This window comes from Typopeltis vanoorti, chromosome 13, assembly GCF_054136105.1.
Source record: "Typopeltis vanoorti isolate ZY-2024b chromosome 13, IOZ_Tvanoo_1.0, whole genome shotgun sequence".
Taxonomy (NCBI): Eukaryota; Metazoa; Arthropoda; class Arachnida; order Uropygi; family Thelyphonidae; genus Typopeltis; species Typopeltis vanoorti.
The window spans coordinates 118,409,195-118,430,711 of NC_143561.1; the positions used below are offsets into that span (position 1 = coordinate 118,409,195).

At 35.5% G+C, this 21,517-nt stretch overlaps 1 protein-coding gene across 3 annotated transcripts in view; it reads left to right on the top strand.

Moving 5' to 3' along the window:
- The window catches only part of LOC150100495 (FERM, ARHGEF and pleckstrin domain-containing protein 2-like), a 726,486-nt gene that overhangs the window by 413,678 nt on the left and 291,291 nt on the right, over positions 1 to 21,517 (top strand). The window lies entirely within an intron of this gene.

The following is a 21,517-nucleotide window of genomic DNA, read 5'->3' on the forward strand; positions in this document are numbered from 1 at the left end:
CGTCTGTCTATGATGTTCTCAGTACAGATCCTATGCAAAAAAAACCATAACGACACCAATGAACTATTACGTGGAATGACAAACTGGCCTATTGACTTAATAAGAAAGCTAAAATCCATGCACCTGTTGACTCCAAGATTGTGTGGCGTTCCTAAAATGCATAAAGAAGGTACACCATTACTTCTAATAGTTGATGGAATCTATTCTCCAACTTACTAACTTTCTAAATATCTAGCCATAATTTTACAACAACATATTCACAACTCGGATACTTATATCAAAAACTCACAACATTTTATTGAGAAATTAAAAAACATCCCAGAACCATCTCTGAAGATGATATACTAGCAAGCCTTGACGTCACATCTCTGTTTACAGACATTCCAGTTGTGGAAGTCATCAACATCTTAGACTACTTGTTCCCAAGAAACATCACTATGTTGTTCAATCATTGTTTAACTTCAAACTATTTCGTTTGGCAAAAAACCGCCTACAAACAACTTACCGGATTAGCCATGGGTAGCCCCCTCTCTCTCCTTCTTGTGCTGACTTATACATGGAAGACCTAGAAAATAAAATCTTATCTCAAATTACCCCAAAACCAAAAACTTGGTACAGATATGTAGATGACATTTTTATCATTTGGAATCATAAGAAAGAAGAATTAATGGATTATCTCAACCAAATCAATAGTTTTCACCATACCATCAAATTCACATTAGAAATTGAAAAAGATTAAAAACTTCCATTCCTAGATATCCTAATAAAGAAACAAACCAATAACAGTATCAACCTGTCAGTATATAGAAAACTTACAAATACTGGACGTTACCTCCATTTCGACTCGTCACATCATATATCCCAGAAACTTAGCATTATCCATATGCTTAAGAAAAGAGCTATACAGTACACCACAGACCAAGATGACTTACAAGAAGAATTAACTACAATATCCAGAGCTCTATCCTTAAATGGTTATCCTAAAAAACTCTGCAACAAGATTCTCTTTTCAGGTATACCACAAAGACAACTTGATGACACCCAATACATCAGTACTATAACTATTCCATTTGTCAGCAGCATTTCCAAAAAATTGGCTATCCTTCTAAAACCACACAATATTAGAGTAGCATTCAAGCCGGTCAATACTATTCAGAAATTTTTAAGATCACCGAAAGACCCTCATCCATTCTACAAGTACTCTGGAGTATATAATATACCTTGCGCCAGTGGTGTTAGTTACATTGGTCAGACCTCTAGAAGCTTCAAAACGAGACAGAAGGAGCACTTAGGCTATGTTAGAAACAACAGACAAGATATTTCAGGCCTTTCTTCCCACTTCGCCACTACCAACCATCTGATTGAGTGGAATAAGAGTCATATGCCCTATATAGAAGAGAACTACCATTCCAGAACCTTCAAAGAAGCTGCTATAGTCACCCGTTCAACAGGAAACCTAAATAAGAATCAAGGTCTAATCCTACCGTAAATTTGGAAAACTTTAATCAGATCACTAAACATCAAAGAAATGAACTTTCACATCAATTACATCATGTCTCGTAACAAATCATGTTCCCGAGACACGCATATTGTCTCACACAGTACTAATTTTGTATTATGAATTAGAACTGTCAGTTAAAACCTAGTCTGTTACCTTCATATCTCTTACCAATTGTATCCCTGAAGATGCCGATAGCAAAAATCGGTGAAACTAGTAGGATAATAAATATTAATCACTTGACTAATATTCCTAAAATGTGTTATAGTGTTTAAATATTTTTTTTTTATCAAACTTTTCAAACAACCCTCATAGTGTCTACTGTCTAGAGCTCCCAAACTCTCAGTACCCTTATACTCCTTTTAAAATTTTAGTAACGCTAGCATACCCCTCTCAGTTAAAGGCAATTTAAAGGATGTTATATTAAAATTCAAGCATGTGAAACATTTTTTTAAATTATTAAATACATTTTGTTATATGAATTTAGTATACATACAGTAGAAACAAAAGTTATGAAATGTAGTTTTTCAACAATAAAATACTAATAATAAAAGTTTAATGAAATAAATTAAACTGTTTCTGCTGGGAAGAAACTCACTTTAGTGAAATCTGGTTCTATATTTTTTATTTTTATCTAGACGGGGCTTGACTTCAGTTTGAAAAGACTGTTTCATTGTAAAGTTACAAGCACAGAAAACCAAACAGACATCCAAACAAGTGTGGAAACATTTTCTGAGCTGCATAATAACTTGAGATACAAGTGATTCCAATATTTAATGGAGAGTTCAGATCGTGTGATTAAAAATGTTTGAATTTAAACTTTTAATGCAAACAGTTCGATTGGGGGGATGGGGCTCACCTCTGGCAACTGAAGTGAAGAAGTTGCTTCTGGGTGTGCCTAAAGGTTTGAAGGATTGCTTCAGCATTGATTCTTGTTTTGTGTTAATCTTTTTATACTCTCCAATTCCATTCTTGCTTATTGTGCATACTGAAAATTATCCCATATGCACCATTATTCCTAAGAATGGCAAAATATTCTTTACTCAACTAGTGTTAACCAAATGCTATCCTAAATCTAAATTAATTTTGTTTAAAAATTCATTTAGATTTTTTAATTATTGAAAAAATAGATTAACTCTTATCTGACAGTTTGATGTCAAAAGTATAAAAGTAAGAAAAAGTAATCAAAATTTAAAAAAAAAACTGTCTCATATCCCCTAAAGACCTTTCACTTACAACTGGAAATATGCTTACCACACTTTGGGAAACAATAGTCTAAAGAGTACAGTTACTTGAACTCATGCAAACAGTGATAGATTTTTGTAGCAAAATGTATAGAATTTCCTATTCTAGAACTTGACATAATTTGTTTATTATTATTATTATTATTATTATTATGGGCAACTCCAGGGAGTCATTAGACTCATCGAGGGAGGCCCCAAATCATATTCATCACAACTATTCGACATTCATACAGTATCTATCATACCTCGCCTTAAACTCATTCACTGTCACAGCATCCACCACAGACTCTGGCAGCGCATTTATAAACTGCATGTATGTGCAGTATTTAAATTAGTCAAAATAGTAAGCATTTAGGTTCCTCTTATAGAAATATTCAGTATGCAAGTACAAGATCTTTCAACAAAGATGTTATCATCAATTTTAGATGTATTCAATTTTGAGGTATTCAATATGCTATTGATCAGGGTATTTCATACTCATGAATGTGACATCATGAGATACTTGGGTGCAGAAGGTGTGGTAAAGGAAAGACTGATAGTCAGCGAGTGAGTGAGCAGAAATGGAGAGAGAAAAATTGAGAAAAGTGAGAAAAATTGTTCCACTTCACAGAGGGTGAGGTGGGGAGGGGGAATAAGGATGAGGCTGGAAATTATAGGTCAGTCTGTATGTCTGGAGTCGTGGTTAAGATGTTGGAGAGTTTGGTGTGGACCAGAATTCAGAACTGGGCTGATAATAACAGCATCCTATATGATAGTTAGCATTATAGAAGTAAACAGGGGGGGGGGTCATTTTTTAGCAGTCTGCTTACATACTCAACCAGGTGTTGAATTCACAGGATAAAGGAGATGCAAATACAGTGGTATAGTTGGATTTTTCAAAGACCTTTGATACAATGCCACACGACAAGCTAGTGACTAAATTGAAACAGTCGGATTAGATAAGACCACGAGAGTGCATTGTGTGTATTGTGTTGTTATTAATGTTGCCGAAAGATGTAATTTTTTTCATGTTTTATTTAATAATATTAGATCAAGTCATTGTAAGTGTTGTTTTATATGAATGTGTCTTTGATTGAGTTATTTAATTTGTAAGTAAACATTGTGAGCCTCCATAGCTCAGTCCGTATAGACAAAGCCCTTTGGTCAGAAAGACCTGGGTTCAATTCCCATCAGTGAGGAACCTTTATCTGGTCTCTTTCAACTAAAGATGAGTTAGCCAGTTGCATATGGAGGTAGGGGTTTTTTCACCCCAGAACTCGGGTTTTTCGTTCCCCCCTCCCCAGAACAGGCAAACCAGCCCATGAACACATACATTTACAGAGCTAGGATACACCAGGAGTCATAAGGCTAACAATCTTATCCTCGAGTTGCAGTTATAAGAATAAAAATCCTTGACACCCTAAAGGTAAAACAGGAAAGGATTAAGAAAAAGAAGAAGTAAACATTATATTTTTTTGTTTAAATACATATTGTCAGTATGTCGCCAATGTACACTGGTGGCAAAGACATCATTGTTGGATGATTTGAATTTATGTGATTTTACATTTCAGTGTATGTGTGAGATGTATTCATTACAAAAATTAAGGAGAGTGAAACTGGTGAACAAGTTTGTATTAAGTGTTTCAACAGTGAGTGCCAGTCAGGTGGTGAGAATGAAGCAAATGATAGTAAAGTAGAGTAGATACTATCAATAGTAAAATGGAAAATATTAATGTTACAAATAATCAAATACAAACTCTCAGGGGGACCCTGTAACCCCTAGGGAGCACGTCCCCTGGGTGGTGGATAGGGGAGCCCACCATGTGTGTGTGTGTGTATATATACTGAATAACGACTCATGGACCAACAGGACCATAAGAGGCAATCATCTTGATTGTAAGGGAAGTGGCACTCCCATGGACCCCTAGCTGGATCTATTCTCTTCTTCATCTACTTTGAGGAAGATGCACTCACTTTAATCTTCCCTATAAGGCCTAATCAGCCAACTCTTCTTATTTTATGATCCTTATGCTGTTAGAGTACTCGAGGGCCATGGTGTCTTTCCATTTATGGCCTTACAACTATGTCCCCTCTATAAACCTTTACTATAATTCTACTGTATTCTCCTATAATCTACTCTTTCCACTTCAACATACCCTATTCCTCCTATGCGTTTAAATTTGGAAGAAGGCTAGTTTAGAAGCCTTAAGGTAGCAGCCCTACTACTGAACTATTCCATCGTCAGGCTAGTCACCTGACATGGAGAACATAATTCTAAAATTCAAAAAAGAAATTAAAAGGAACCATGAGAACCGAACATTTTAATGTGATATACAGTGGAGTTGACAGAGACGTAAGAGCACAAGCAGGAGTCATGATTTGGATTCATGACTCCCTATCTAAACAGTTAAAACATTATAAATTATAGAATGAAAGAATAATAGAAGCTAGAATAAAAATAGATAGATTATTTAACAATAATTGGTTTATATGCCCCAGAAGAAGGAAGAGAACAGGATAATATTGAATTTTATAATCAACTACAAAATATATATAATAAAATAAATAAAAATGATTATGTTTTAGTAGGAGACTTAAATGCAAGAATTGGAAACACGAAAATTAATAATATAGGAATATATGGAGAACATACTCTGAACAGGAATGGTAAAAAAATTAATTGACTTTGTAGTTTATAATAACTTAAAAATAATGAATTCTTTCTATAAACATAAAGACATACATAAATATACTTGGGCAGCAAGAGGATGGAAATCAATATTAGATTATTCTATCTTAAATGAAAAGACATCAAAGTTTTCGTTAGATGTTAGAGTTCACAGAGGAGATGAAATAAGCAGTGACCACTTCCTCATTAAAATAAAATTAAGATTACCACCTAAAAGGCTACAAGTAACAAGAACAGAAAGAAATTTTAAAACATTTGTTTATAAAACTAGACTATTAAATGACACAAATATACAGTGGCTATATGAACAAAGAATTAACCAATATCTAGATAAAATAAAAGAAAATGAAGAAATAGAAATAGAATGGCTTAATATAAAAACGATACTAAATGCAGCACCAAATGAAAGCTTAGGAAACACCAAAAAATTCAATAAAAGGAAAAAAAACTGAAGATATGGGATGATACAACCAAAGAAATAATCAAAATGAAAAAAGAAGCCTATCATAAATGGTTAAGCAGTAAAAGATTAGAAGATGAAATAGAATATAAAAGAATAACATCCATAGCTAAAAGAGAAGTCAGAAAAAGACATAGAGAATCATGGAACAAATTCTTTTCAAATTTAGAACATGATTTATATAAAATAAGATCCAATATATATAAGATTTTGAAACACCTAAATGCAGATACTAAAGAAAACATCAAATTAAACACCTGATTGAAATTAGAAGAATTTCAAACAGAATTGTGGACAGAAATATTTTAAAAAAGACAACTGCCAAACACTTAATGAAAATGAAAAGGAAATAACTAAAGAAGGATTAGAAATCAGCCAGAAAGAAACAAGAAATGGAAAATCACCTGGAGAAGATAAGCTAGGTTCAGAACTGAATAAATATGCACGAACAAGATTCAAAGAAAGACTCCTATTATTTTTAAATAAAATTTATGCAACTGGTAACCCCCCAATACAATGGAAAAAAGCAATAGTGATCATTATCTTTAAAAAAGGTAGTAGGGATGACCCTAAAAACTATAGAGGTATAAGCATACTAAATTCCTGTTACAAAATATATAGCAGAATTTTAAATAGCAGACTAATGAAATATTCTGAAAACTTTATTTTAGAAGTACAGAATGGGTTTAGAAAAGGACGATCATGTATAGACCCAGCTTTTTGCCTAAAATTAATAATAGAGAAAAGAAGAGAATACAATTTAGAAACACATATTGCATTTATTGACTTTGAAAAAACATTTGACAAAGTTAAAAGAAGCATGTTATTAAACATATTAAATGAAAGACAAAATACCAAATAATATCCTAAAAACTATTATAAGTATATATGAAAATAATCAAATACAAATAAGATTAAATCATGAGCTATCATATATGAGAGAGATAAACCAAGGGGTTCGACTGGGATGCCCCCACTCAGCAACTTTTTTTAATATTTACCTAAATGAAATAATAATAAAATGGAATAAAAATTTCCATCAAGGTATTAATTTTCTCCTACTGTGAACTTAAACACTCTCCTTTTTGCTGATGACCAAATAATAATAACAAATTCTGAAGATAACTTACAGAAAGCTATTTTAGATCTAAATGAGATAACCAAAGATTATGGTATGATAATATCAACAGAAAAATCAAAAACTATTTATTATTATTATTATTATTTCGGGCTACTCCAGGGAGTCCTTAGACTCATCGAGGGAGGCCCTAAACATCATGTCCACACAACTATTCGACATTCTCACAATATCTATCATACCTTGCCTTGAACTCGCTCACTGTCATAGCACCCACAACAGACTCTGGCAACTTATTCCACTCATTTACCACTCTAAAAGTAAAGAACCCAGCTCTAACACCCCTGCTAAACACACTCTTGCCCAGCTTCCATAGGTGTCCCCTAGTTCTCCCACCAGTCCTGATCTCAAAAATATCCTCTGAATTAATCCTATAGAATCCTTTTAGCAATTTCAATGTCTCAATCATATCTCCCCTTTTCCGCCTATCAACTAGTTGCTGCAAAATACAAATCTTCAACCTGTTCTCATATGGTTCGTTCCATAGACCTGCTATCATCTTAGTCACTTGCCTCTGGTGAGTGACTAAGATGATACAATAACTTGCTTGTCTCTGCTCGTCAAGGTATTTTTCAACAACCAAGTGAGTTGATGAGCTGATTTAGCTACTTTTGCAATGTGCCCCCTAAACTTCATCTCCCTATCCACCAACAGTCCCAAGTCCCTGGCCTCATCAATCTCCTGGAGTACAGTTCCACCAATGTGGTATACTGCTGCTAATCGTTTCACCCCAAAATGCATAACCTTACATTTTGTCACATTAAATTGACATCCATTCTCCTTAGCCCAGAACTACAATCTATCTAAGTCATCCTGCAAGAATTTGATATCTTCTGCATTCACTAAACTATGGCGTTTAAAGGACAAGATCCAACAAGAACTAAGCTAGTAATAGATAACATGATCTTAGAACAGGTGAATTCATTTAACTACCTAGGATGTATGATCACATATGAAAATGAAAAAGATATAAACGTAAAAATTGCAAAATATTTAAAAATAACAGGTGTAATCTATATTTGGTTTAAATATAGAGATTTAGACCAAACCTAGTTCAAAAAACAAACCTGACTAAAAGTATACAATACATTAGCCCTACCAGTCTTATTGTATGGAAGTGAAATCTGGAGAATAAAACAAAACCACAAACAAAGATTAATAACAGCAGAAATGAAGTTTATGAGAAAAACTGCAAAGTATACTCTATTTGCTCACAAAAGAAACGAAGAAATTATGAAAGAATTAAACCAAGAATCAGTAATAGAAAAAATTAAAAAATATAAACATAAATGGATGGAACACATTCAAAGAATGAAAATAGAAAAATTACCAAAACAAGCCTTAAAGTACATGCCATTAGGGAAAAGAAAACCAGGACGTCCTCTTAAACGATTCAGTAATGACTTCTAAGACCAGAACAGGTCACGCTAAGCCTAAATCCTTGATATGCATGATGATGATGATGATGATTAATGTCACAATTAATATTGGATGTGTGTGTTGCTGAAAATATAGAAGAATGAAATAGACCTAAATAAGGGAATAGCATTCTTGTATGTCATCTTTCAAAAGACAAAGCACAAAATCAAAAAAGTTACTCAAAATGAATGGTACAAGGGTCAGGCAAAAAAAGGGTGACCAGTATTATTATTATTTTTTTATTATTACCCCAAGACCTCATGGAGTCAGAGACTCATCTGGGTGGACCTTTTATCACACACATATCTCATCATTCCGAGCCTTAAACACACTCAAACTCCTTGCAGAAATCTCAATCTCAGGCAAGGCATTCCAATCAATCACAACTCTGCACGAAAAAAAAACCTGCCTCTCACTCCCCTACTCATACCCTCTTTATACAGTTTCCAGGTATGACCTCTGGTTCTCCCCTGATCTCCCACTATTCTCTGTAGAACTTCTCCACCATTGATCTTATAACAACCCTTACCAACTTGTAGGTCTCTATCATATCTCCCCTCTTCCTCCTCTCCACCAGACTCTGCAAATTACATCTTCTCAATCTTTCCTCATACTCAACATTACAGAGGTCAGAAACTTCATCCTTCTGAAAACCCAGTGACCAAATCTGGGCACAATAGTCCATGTGTGACCTAATCAAAGCCTTATACAACGGAACAAGAATCTCCCTACTTCTACCTGTCAGTGTCCTCCACATCATTCCCAGAAGCCTTTGTGTTGTCTTCACAATTTTGGCAATGTGTCCCCTAAATTTTAGATCCTTATCCGTTATCACCCCCAGATCTCTTATTTCCTCTACCTCCAACAATATATTCTCACCAGCATAAATTCTGCATCCCATCTTTGTTTTCCAAATTTTAAAACCTTACATTTTGCAACATTGAACTCACATCCCCATTTCCTTGCCCAATCACTCAATTTATTCAGGTCTTCTTGCAAAGCCACAACATCTTCACTACTCTTTATGGTTAGTCCCAAAGGAAGGCAAAATCATTTGCTATGTGGCAAGAATGAGGAAGAATGGTTATACAAGATTAACCTTAATGAGCGATGATGGTTACAAGGTGACAAAAGAAGGTAAAGTTCTTGATTTACTGAGTGATCACTTTGCAGTTACATATGTGACACAGACTTAAGTGGGAATAAAGATGGATAAAGTGGAGGTTCTTAGGATATTGCAGAATCTCAATGTAAATACTGCTGTTGGGATTAGTGGGATATCTGCTTGTATTTTGCAGGAATGTACAAGAGAACTGTCAGAGTTACAAAGGGCTTGCATCATCCAGCAAAAAAAAAAGCCGTTATTTCACACAAAAACTTTTATTATTATTATTATTATTATTATTATTATTATTATTATAGGTATCTCCATGGAGTCAGTAGACCCAAACTATTAAAACAAAACTGTCATACCTCTTCTTGAATTCATTTACAGACAAAGAACTTACAGCTAAGTCAGGCAATGCATTTCACCCAATACAGCTTGTGTACAAATGCCAATCAAAAAGTATGAGGGGGACAATCAACCTGTAAAGGCTATCATTTTTAAACAAATATTTCATGATCTTAACATCAAATATTTGCACCTATCTGTGTTAATTTATCTTACATAAGAAAAACATTTTTTAACTATCAAAATATAATAAGAATAAAATCTTTTATAATCGCACATATGCAATAGTCTGCATTTTTTATAAACAAAATAAATTTGTTTTGTTTGTGATAGACGTTTTTATAATAAATAAATATTATCTAAACACAATAATATTGAAATATGTTATATTTCTCTTGTTTTTATACTTTAAGTGATAATGGTACCAATCAAGGTGCATTATTTTATAGTTCTATTTATTTATATGCGATTACCAAAAGTGAATTGTTATTTTTAAAATGGTAGTAACAGTAACTATAATATTTTATTTAATAAAATCACTTTCGAGACGATGACACGATTTTACATGAAAAAATATAACTCACTGCCTGGTGCACATTTATGCAGAAAAAACTCACTCCTTTACTGGTTAACATTTACAAACAATTACTTTAAGGAAATACTTATGACAACAGCTGCCACACCTTATTTCCTTCCTCCTTCATGTCTTGTGTTCTTCTAGGAGGATTTATAGCCGAGCGATTATTTTCTAGAAAAGATTTGACATAGGGATTCGGATTAGATTCATTCACAGGTTTACCATTTGTACATATTGTCATTAAATCCGAAATATGTTTTATAGGGAGATCTCTTCATCATTACGATATTATTCATCACACTAAAAGTTCGTTTCAGCTGCAAACTGCAATTGTTGTCATAATCACTTTGGCTTTTTTCACCGTGCTGGGAATTTCATTTTGTAACTTTCCAGTCAAAGCCATTTCCACTAAATCTCTAAAATCATTAATTTTAATTTCATATTTCAAAATAAAATTTAAAGATCTTATTCTCTTTTCTCCTTCTAACCATGGACACATAACGTCTTCCATATTTCAGGATAACATACATTTAAAATGTTTTTCAGTTCTTCATCTTCTAAGTATAAATTGGAGAGAGGAATTTCTAGAATTCTTGAGAGAGAGGAAGATGCATGTAGCAATAGGGGAATGGAATTTCTAGAATTCTTGAGGGACAAATGTCTTAGGCAACATGTAATAGAGGGAACAAGAGATTCAAGAGTTTTGGGTTTGTTTATAGCATCAGAAGAGTTGATAATAACTGAGATGACATCTCTCCCACCAGTTGGAGAGAGAGTGACCATATGGTTTTGACTTGGAAAATGAATAGACATGCAGGAGTATCAAAGAGACGGGAACTTATGTGGAATTATAAGGCAGGTGAACATAATAGTCTTAGACGTCAACTTCGGGAAGTTTCATGGAGGGAGGAATTGGAAGGCCAGGATATCATTAGTGCATGGGAAATTGTGAAAGAATATTTGTTAGCAGCAATGGTAAGTTGTATACCACGAGTGAAGAAGAGGACACATTTTGAAGTAAAGTGGATGACAAACAATATTAAACAGGAATTGCATGCGAAAAAGAGGCTATGGAAGAGATATAAGGAGACCGGTGAAGAGAAGATGCATGAAGAATATAAGACACAGGCCAGAAGAGTGACAAGCTGGTAAGGAAAGCAAAAAACTGGAATATGAGAGGAGATTGGGCCTAAGATCCAGAGAAAATCCTAGGGAATTTTTTTAGCTATGTGGCCAGTAGGAGGAGAAATGACTGTGGAAGAAATTGTGAGATAAAAATGGGAATAGAGTAACTGATGCAGAGGACATAGTGGAATTGTTCATTGAACACTTTATTGGAGTATTTCATCCTAGAGGAGTGTTTTAATGCTAAAGGGATAGGGAAGGTTCGAGGTTTTGAGTTACAGGAGGAGAGTGTGTTTCAGATACTGAGTAATTTGGATGTCAGTAAATCTTTGGGACTGGATGGTATTTCACCACTAGTTTTGAGGGAATGTGCTAGGGAACTGACAGTGCCTTTAAACTGGCTTTTCAATGAATGTCTGGCTGCAGGAAAGGTGCCCAGGGAATGGAAGGAAGGTAAGATAGTGCTATTGCATAAGGGTGGTAACAGACTGGAAGTGTTTAATTATAGACCAGTTTGTGTGTCATCAGTAGTTGTTAAGATCTTGGAGAAAGTAGTGAGGGACCGTACACAGCATTGGGCAGATGAGGGTAATGTTATCTGTGAGAGTCAAGATGGATTTGTGAAAGGGCGCTCTTGTTTTAGCAATATGCTAGCCTTTTATAATAAAGTTACAAGAACATTAGATGAGGGAAAGGCATATACTGCACTTTTCTTAGACTTAGAAAAGGTATTTGACAGGGTGCCACATGATAAGCTGATATTTAAGTTGCAGCACATGGGTCTGGATGTCAGATTGGTCAACTGGATTCAGGATTGGCTGTCTGATAGGTGTTAGAGAGTTGTGTAATGTGGAGCAGTTTCAAGGAGGCAGAGGGTTACAAGTGGGGTCCCTCAGGGCTCAGTACTAGGACCTATATTGTTTAACCTTTATATCAATGAAATTGCCAGTGCATTGCAAGGGGATATTCAGTTGTTTGCGGATGATGCCAAGCTGGGAAGGATTATTAGTAATAGTGTATATGTGGTAGCCCTGCAAGAGTATTTGAATAAGCTAGATAGATGGGCAAATGAATGGGGGTATCAGTTTAATGCAGCAAAATGTAAGGTCTTGAGGTTTAGGAAACATCTATGGGACACTGCATACTCAATGATCAGACATATACTGGAGGAAGAAGGGGAGACAAGAGGTCTGGGATTGATGATTGATAGAAACCTGAAATTTAGGGGACATATTGCATAGGTGGTGAAGGTAACACAGAGGATTGCTGCAATAATGAGAAGGACACTGACCTGCAGAGATAAAACAGTTATCATGCCATTGTATAAGACCCTGATCAGACTACACTTGGACTATTGTTCTCAGATTTGGTCCCCAGGATTTGAAGGGGATGAATTAACTGTGGAAATGGTACAAAGGCGGATAACAAAGTGGTTTCAGGACTGTACAATGATAGTTATGAGGATCGGCTGAGGGAATGTGGACTGCAGAGTTTGGTGGATAGAAAAAGGAGAGGTGATATGATTGAGACTTTTAAACTGTTGAGAGGTGGTTACAGGGTTGACACTGGGGAGTTCTTTCGCTTGGTTGAACAGCGGGAAGAAGTGATTACAAGAGGTCATCCCTGGAAGTTATGAAAGAAAACTGTGAGCTAGAGGGTGAGGAGTGGTTTCTTTGCATGGAGGGTGGTTGAACCGTGGAATGCATTGCCTGAAGGAGTGGTGAGATGAAGAACAGTAAATGAGTGGTTATGATAGACTTTGTGTTTCTTAGGGGGGGACCTCCCCTCGATGAGTCTTGACAGACTTTATGTTCTTATGAAAGACCTCCCACGATGAGTCTTTTGAATCAACGGAGGCCTGAATAATAATAAGAAGAAATCCTCATAATTTTCATTTTTAAGTTATAAATTACTTTGCTGCATTAAATCTATCCTTTAAAGACATTATAAGAAAGTTTAGTAATGTTTCTCACAGTAGTTTGTGAAATCTGATTTTGCTTTCGATTGCTATTGCTTCAAATTCTTTTGATTTTAACATGGTATCAATTTTAGATTCATAAGAACCTACAGAATTTTTAAAATCATTAATTGCATTAATTGTTCACATTATAAGGAGATAACCCTTATAATATTTGTATTGTGACTATTATAGACCTTCTGACAGATATGATAATTCTTGTAGGATATCAATCATTAATGCTAGATGTTTTAAAAATTACAAATTGAGAAGTCGTTTTAAAAAGCCCTTATATTTATTGTTCGATGCAAAATGCTTGCATAAAAATGGGTAATTTCTCCACACAGCAAGAGCCATTCGTAAACTGTAAGCTGCCCATTGTGGTCCAAACACACGGCTGATCTGTGAAATTTTGATATCAAGGTCTTTTGCAATCGTTTTAATTCTCGTTGATTTTTTGGTGATTGATGATAAAAAGCATGTAATTTATTCATAAATATTTAAGAATGATTTATTTCTTTAATGGTTTTTTTTTTATCGAATTGTCTAATTCTAATTGTAAATGATGAGCTTCGCAATGCAAATCACAATGTTGGGAAATTTTTGAAAAAGTTTGATTGCCTGCCTTGTTTCCTAACATTACACTAGCTCCATCAGAACAAAATACAATGAATGATTTTTTAAATAATTATCAGAAAATCCACATGAATTTAAAGTAGCAATTATAGTAGCATGTATACATTCCGTGGTGGTATTTTCTAGTTCTACAAGATTTACGAAAATCATACATGGTTCAGTGAGCTCAACTTGTATGTGAATAACTAAAACACTTATTTTCGATAATGTTGTCGATTCATCTGCTATTATAGAAATTTTGCAATTTTTTTTGGAGAATATTTCTAATTTTATTTGTTTAGAAATATGTTCAGCTATTCTAATTCCTGAGAATCTAGAATGCAATGATAATCCTAGATCAATACTATTTTAATTTGCAGCTCGATTAAATCTGGTAAATCAGACATTGGTCAGTTTCTCTTCACCAAACTATAAACAGAATTAAACATTTTTGAAGTTATCAAATTTTCTTTTTCATTTAGTCAATTAAATTTGGTAATATAGATTTGCTACATTCTTCGCTACATTATTTGTAAAATGGTAGTAACAGTAACTTTTTACGCAAAGATGTGGTTCTTGAGTCTGTATTGTTTCCATTCGGTTCCATTTTCATTTCTACCCATTCCTTTGATAGGTGGCAACTTTTTTCTCCTTCAACACATAAGTTTTTATATTTTGAGCAAACACAACATCCTAATTTACCATTTTTAACTTCTAACCACTTATACTGCGTTTTGGAATACGATGCTTGCTTTTCGTTCCAGTAATCAGGTAAATGATTTTCTTTTTCTCCTCCAACCTGTTGCATATTCATTGAATCAATGTGCGTATTATCTTCAACTTCATTTCAACTGCAGTCGAATCATCAGAATCACTTTTCATTATTTTTTCTTTCGCAAAAATATTTAATAAATTTGATTGTTTTTTCATGTTTCATGGATAAAAATACTTTTACAATTAAAAAAATAAAATTTGTTAAATATACTGTTTTTAAATTTATTATTATGTTTAAATTTTAAATACAAACAATTGTTATACATCAGTGTACTGACAAACACAGAACTAATGTCCAGTGGAACAACCCATTGATGACAGTTTTACGAACATTTGATTGACTACTGGTTTTACCATACGATTGATTGGCTACAAAGATAGCACATGCACTTATTTTATTTTCAAGCTTGGGTCATTCGTTATAGAGGAATTAAAACAATAATTCTAAATAATCTATACACTGCCAAATAGACGAATTTTTGTTAGGTTACTGTATTAGTTTGTCTTTAATATATTTCAAAAAATTATGCTTCTTTTTTTAAAAAAAAATAAAAAAGTAAACAACAAGAACAAGGGGCTCATAAATTTGAGAAAATTTTAACAAAGGGCTCGCATGAGCCCCCACAAGCCCCATATAGCTCACCACTGTCTGTATCCTTTCCAACATATTGTCACCATGGAAACCCAGTGACAAAATCTGTGCACAATAATCCACATGAGGCCTGATCAGTGGCATCATAACCTCTCTATTTCTGCATATCAGGGTCCTCCACATCATTGCCATTATCTGATGTGGCATCTTCTAAACTTGTGTAATGTGGACCCTGAATTTCAGGTCTTGTAGCTTATAGTTCACCACTGTCTGTATCCTTTCCAACATATCGTCACCATGGAAACCCAGTGACAAAATCTGTGCACAGTAATCCACATGAGGCCTGATCAAGGCTTTATACAGTGGCATCATAACCTCTCTATTTCTGCATATCAGGATCCTCCGCATCATTGCCATTATCTGATGTGGCATCTTCGAAACTTGTGTAATGGGGACCCTGAATTTCAGGTCTTGTTCACCATCACTCATAGATCTTCTTCTCTACTTCCTTTAAAGTTTCCCCAATAACCGTATACTTTGCATCGCATTGTTGCTTATAAAATCACAGAACTTTTCACTTTGCAAAATCCAAGTACACCACTGTATATGCATCTCCCTTGTCCAAGGTATTTGTCACCTTGTTATAGTACATAAGTAAGTTAGTGAAACATGATCTTCTATTAACAAACCCATGCTGATAACTACAGAGAATACTACTGTTATCAATTAATTTCCGTATCCTACTTCTCACCAATCTGTCCAGGACCTTCACCACAACTCCAGATATACAGACCTGCTTTTCAAGCTACAGCCTTATCACCACCTTTATGCAGTGAAACAATTTTACCCTCCTCCCCCTCCATTGGAACCTGTGCTGTTGTAAGACTCTTATTAAACTGGCATGCCAATGCTACTGCAAATTCCCTGGAACATTCTTTTAAGATGTGTGGTAATATGTCATCAAATCCTGTTGCCTTATTGACATCAACTTATTTATTTCCTTATATATTTCCTGCTCACTCACAATTAAGCCATCCTCTCCTGTGTCCTCTATACTTGAGTTTTTCATGATTTTACCCTGATGAGAATTTATTATTATGATTATTCAGGCCACCATGGAGTCAAAAGACTCATCGTGGGAGGTCCCTCGTAAGAAACACAAAGTCTATCATACCACTCCTTAAACGTTCTTGCTCTCAACACTCCATCAGGCAATGCATTTCATGGTTCAACCACCCTCCATGCAAAGAAACTACTCCTAACCCTCTTGCTCACAGTTTCCTTTCGTAACTTCCAGGGATGACCCCTTGTCATCACTCCTTCCCGCTGTTCAACCAAGCGAAAGAACTCCCCAGTGTCAACCCTGTAACCACCTCTCAACAGTTTAAAAGTTTCAATCATATCACCTCTCCTTCTTCTATTTACCAAACTCTGCAGTCCACATTCCCTCAGCCGATCCTCATAACTATCATTGTACAGCCCTGAAACCATCTTTGTTATCTGCCTTTATACCCTTTTCCACAATTAATTTATCCCCTTCAAATCCTGGGGATCAAATCTGAGAACAATAGTCCAAGTGTGGTCTGATCAGGGTCTTATACAACGGAATGATAACTGTTTTATCTCTGCAGGTCAGTGTCCTTCTCATTATTGCAGCAATCCTCTGTGTTACCTTCACCACCTTTGCAATATGTCCCCTAAATTTCGGGTTTCTATCAATCATCAACCCCAGATCTCTTGTCTCCCTACTTCCTCCAGTATAACTCCAACCATAGAGTATGCAGTGTCCCATCGATGTTTCCCAAACCTCAAGACCTTACATTTTGCTGCATTAAACTGAAACCCCCATTCATTTGTCCATCTTTCTAGCTTATTCAAATCCTCTTGCAGGGCTGCTGCATCTGCACTAATACTAATAATCCTTCCCAGCTTTGCATCATCTGCAAACAACTGAACATCCCCCTGCAATCCACTGACAATGTCATTGATGTAAAAGTTAAACAATATAGGTCCCAGTGCTGAGCCCTGTGGGACCACACTTATAACCCTCTGCTTCCTTGAAACTGCCCCACCATACACAACTCTCTGATACCTGTCGGACTGCCAATCCTGAATCCAGTTGACCAATCTGACATTCAGACTCATGTGCTGCAACTTAAATATCAGCTCATCATATGACACCCTGTCAAATGCCTTTGCTAAGTCTAAGAAAATGGCACTATATGTGCCATTTTCTCATCTGATGTTCTTGTAACTTTATCATAAAAGCTAGCATATTGCTAAAACAAGAGTGCCCCTGCACAAATCCATGTTGATTCTCACAGATAACATTACCCTCATCTGCCCAATGCTGTATATGGCCCTTCACTACTTTCTCCAAGATCTTACTAACTACTGATGACACACAAATTGGCCGATAATTAGACACTTCCAGTCTGCTACCACCCTTATGCAATGGCACTATCTTACCTTCCTTCCATTCCATGGGCACTTTCCTGCAGCCAGACTTTCATTGAAAAGCCAGGTCAAAGGCACTGTCAGTTCCTAGGACATTCTCTCAAAACTCATGGTGAAATACCATGAGTTCTGAAACACACTCTCCTCCTGTACCTCAAACCTGTCAGATCCCTCTAGCATTAAAACTGACTCCTCCAGGATGAAATACTCCAATGAAGTGTTCATTGAACAATTCCACTATGTCCTCTATATCAGTCCCTCTATTCCCATTTTTATCTCACAATATCATTCTTTCACAGTCATTTCCCCTCCTACTGGCCACATATCTAAAAACCCTAGGATTTTCTTTGGATCTTAGAGCTAATCTCCTCTCATATTCCAGTTTCGTCTTCCTTACCATACTAGTTACTCTTTTGGCCTGTGTCTTATACTCTTCATGTATCTTCTCTTCACCTCTCTACTTATATCTCTTCCATAGCCTCTTTTTCGCATGCAATTCCTGTTTAATATTATTTGTCACCCACTTTACTCCAAATTGTGTCCTCTTCTTCACTCGTGGTATACAACTTACCATTGCTGCTAACAAATATTCTTTCATAATTTGCCATGCACTAATGATATCCCTGCTTTCCAATTACTCCCTCCACGAAACTTCCCCAAGTCGACGTCTTAGACTATTATAATCACCTGCCTTATAATTCCACATAAGTTCCCGTCTCTTTGATACTCCTGCATGTCTATTCATTTTCCAAGTCAAAACCATATTGTCACTCTCTCTCTCCAACTGGTGAGAGAGATGTCATCTCAGTTATTATCAACTCTTCTGATGCTATAAACAAACCCAAAACTCTTGAACCTCTTGTTCCCTCTATTACATGTTGCCTAAGACATTTGTCCCTCAAGAATTCTAGAAATTCCATTCCCTTATTGCTACATGCATCTTCCTCTCCCCAATTTATACTACTGTAGTTAATATCTCCCATAACAATCATTCATCTTGCACTTCCCAAACTCAACTGTCTAAACATTTCCTGGTGCCCACACTCTGTGCTCCTGGGCCCTTTAGCAACACCCCACTAAATATCCTGTCTTGCCCACCTCTACCTCACACCATATGCTTTCAAAATCATTAGTGCTACTGCCTTCCAAAATCTCCACTCTTAGAGGACATAGGTCGTCACTTATCATAAGCAGTTCTCCACCACCATGCTTTCCCTTCCTATTCTGCTGAAAAATGCTGTACCCAGCGACTTCTATTCCTGTTGTTATAACCTGTTCTGTCAACCATGTCTCAGTGATCCCAATATTTTTGGCCAGGGTGATGCTATCTGCACCACTAATTCCTCTCCCTTATTCCGGATACTCCTGGCATTAGTATAAAGCATATAAATGCTGTTATTTCTATACCCAGCATTATCCCCTCTAGATTCCACTGGGCTCAGTGTTAGCTGATGTTGTCCCCTTCTCCCAAGTACCCATTCCCACAAGAGGCCACCCCTGTTACCATCCTCCCTGGGACACACTGACTTGTTCAGAACAGCAATCTCTCCAGATCCCTACGTCCTTTCTTATTCAAACGTAAGCACCCTTCTGAATGAAATGAATGAAACACCCTTCTAAATTGTTCCCTGAATACCTCCACAAAATCTTCTGCATCAGTTATCATTATACCATTTTTATCCATTAACATCATCTTACCATGATCGTTGTTACTACTACCTGCCACTTATCTAAAAAAACCCTCTAGTGCTTTTCTTTGCCGATTTCTGCTCATGCTGCACTTTTGTTGTCCTTAATGAGTCACTCTCCTGGCGTGTTCTTTATACTCTTTATGTAACTGATTTTCATCTTGTACTGCCTCTAAAATACCTTCTTCCAGATTTCATGCTTAGTCCCCTCATTCATCCATTTTACACCTACCTTATTCAGGTTTTTTGCCCTTTGGAATACATCCACTCCTTGATGATTATGTATTTCTTTGTTCCCAAGCAGAATTTATTTCTCTACCACTCAACTCCTTGTTCCATGCTATTGGTCCAAGCTATCTCCTAAGCTTGTCACAATCACCAGCCTTATAATTCTGCATATATTCTTTCCTCAAAAAAGTCTGCATGTGGCTATCCACAACCCAGTACCATCTGAGCTGCAGAAATTCTAGAATGATGGTAGGTGTGCATTTTTGTTAATATACTTTAATTTCTCCTTTTTTTGTCACAAAGAAAGTTGGATCTGGTTGAGATATAGTGAAAAAGTTATATTTGAAAAATGTCGAGAAATGTTTACTGTACATGCATGTTTTTGAAGAAAGCACATTTAATTTTTATGAATTTAATTTCTAATATCCACGATAATCTGTGAAATAACAAGTCCTTAAGTGACTATTGGTCTGTAAATGAAAAAAACATGTTCTCCACCTGTCTATTTCATTTCATAGGAAATATGATTGTGTAGTAGGATACCTAATTCGAACAACTAATGAAATCAGTTTCTTTCAGTATAGAAAAGTTGGTTGGAAAATACTTCACATGAACTGTTTAATTTTTGCTTTTGCTGAGATATACATAAAAAGATTGATATCATTTAGTTGAATATGTGTGTTTCTCAACCTACTGGAAAAACCACAACTCTCTGAAATGCAAAGTACTTCATGCCAAGTTATTGCATTATTTGAGGTGATCAGGAAGAATTATAATAAGCAGGTGGATATGCAACAAATAACAAACAGCAGTTTATGGAACATTGAGATCAAAGAGAATGACTTCCTCGATTCCCATGATATTGAAAAATCACTACTCAGTATTTGCACTTGTCAGTGTTCTCTAAATCAAAACGAACTTTTCCTATGACTGATTAACATTCTCCATCATATAACTACCAATCTTCTCTTAATATCATTGACATCCTTAAGTTGTTTATGTTAACAAATGAACAACTTGGCATTCAGAATGGAAAACTGTATCACCATTTCTAGGTTCAAAACTTAGAATATTCAGATTATAAGAAAGTGTCATCACATCATTTTTGCCATTCATTTCTCTCGAATATTTTGCATCATTTGCAGATACCCCCACACACATCTCTTAGCACTCTCTCATTGCTTCACCAGTCATACTCACTTGTACTAGATTGCTACACCATATCTCACTCTAGCAGTACTTGGCAACCAAGAAACTCACCAACAACCCATTTCCTTTAGTATAAGAATACATTTATTGTGGGAATCCTATCAAACACAATTGCTAATTCATATAGACTACTTACCAAGTGGATAGTATCTCCTTTGTTAGTCAGTGTGCTGTGAGTTTGAAACCCACTGTTGGCATGGATGCTAGTTAATGACTTTAGGTGGTAGATGAATTTAATCATGCAGTGTGAGACCACCTACTTATTGGAGGTCTGAAGTAGTTTGAATATTTTTTTTTGTTTGGCCACATGAACAGGATTTCTGTATTATTCAACTTACTTCATTACTACCTTGTTCATTACTTCATTCCTGACTCCATTGATGATAAACTGATTATTCAACCCTTATCCCACTCA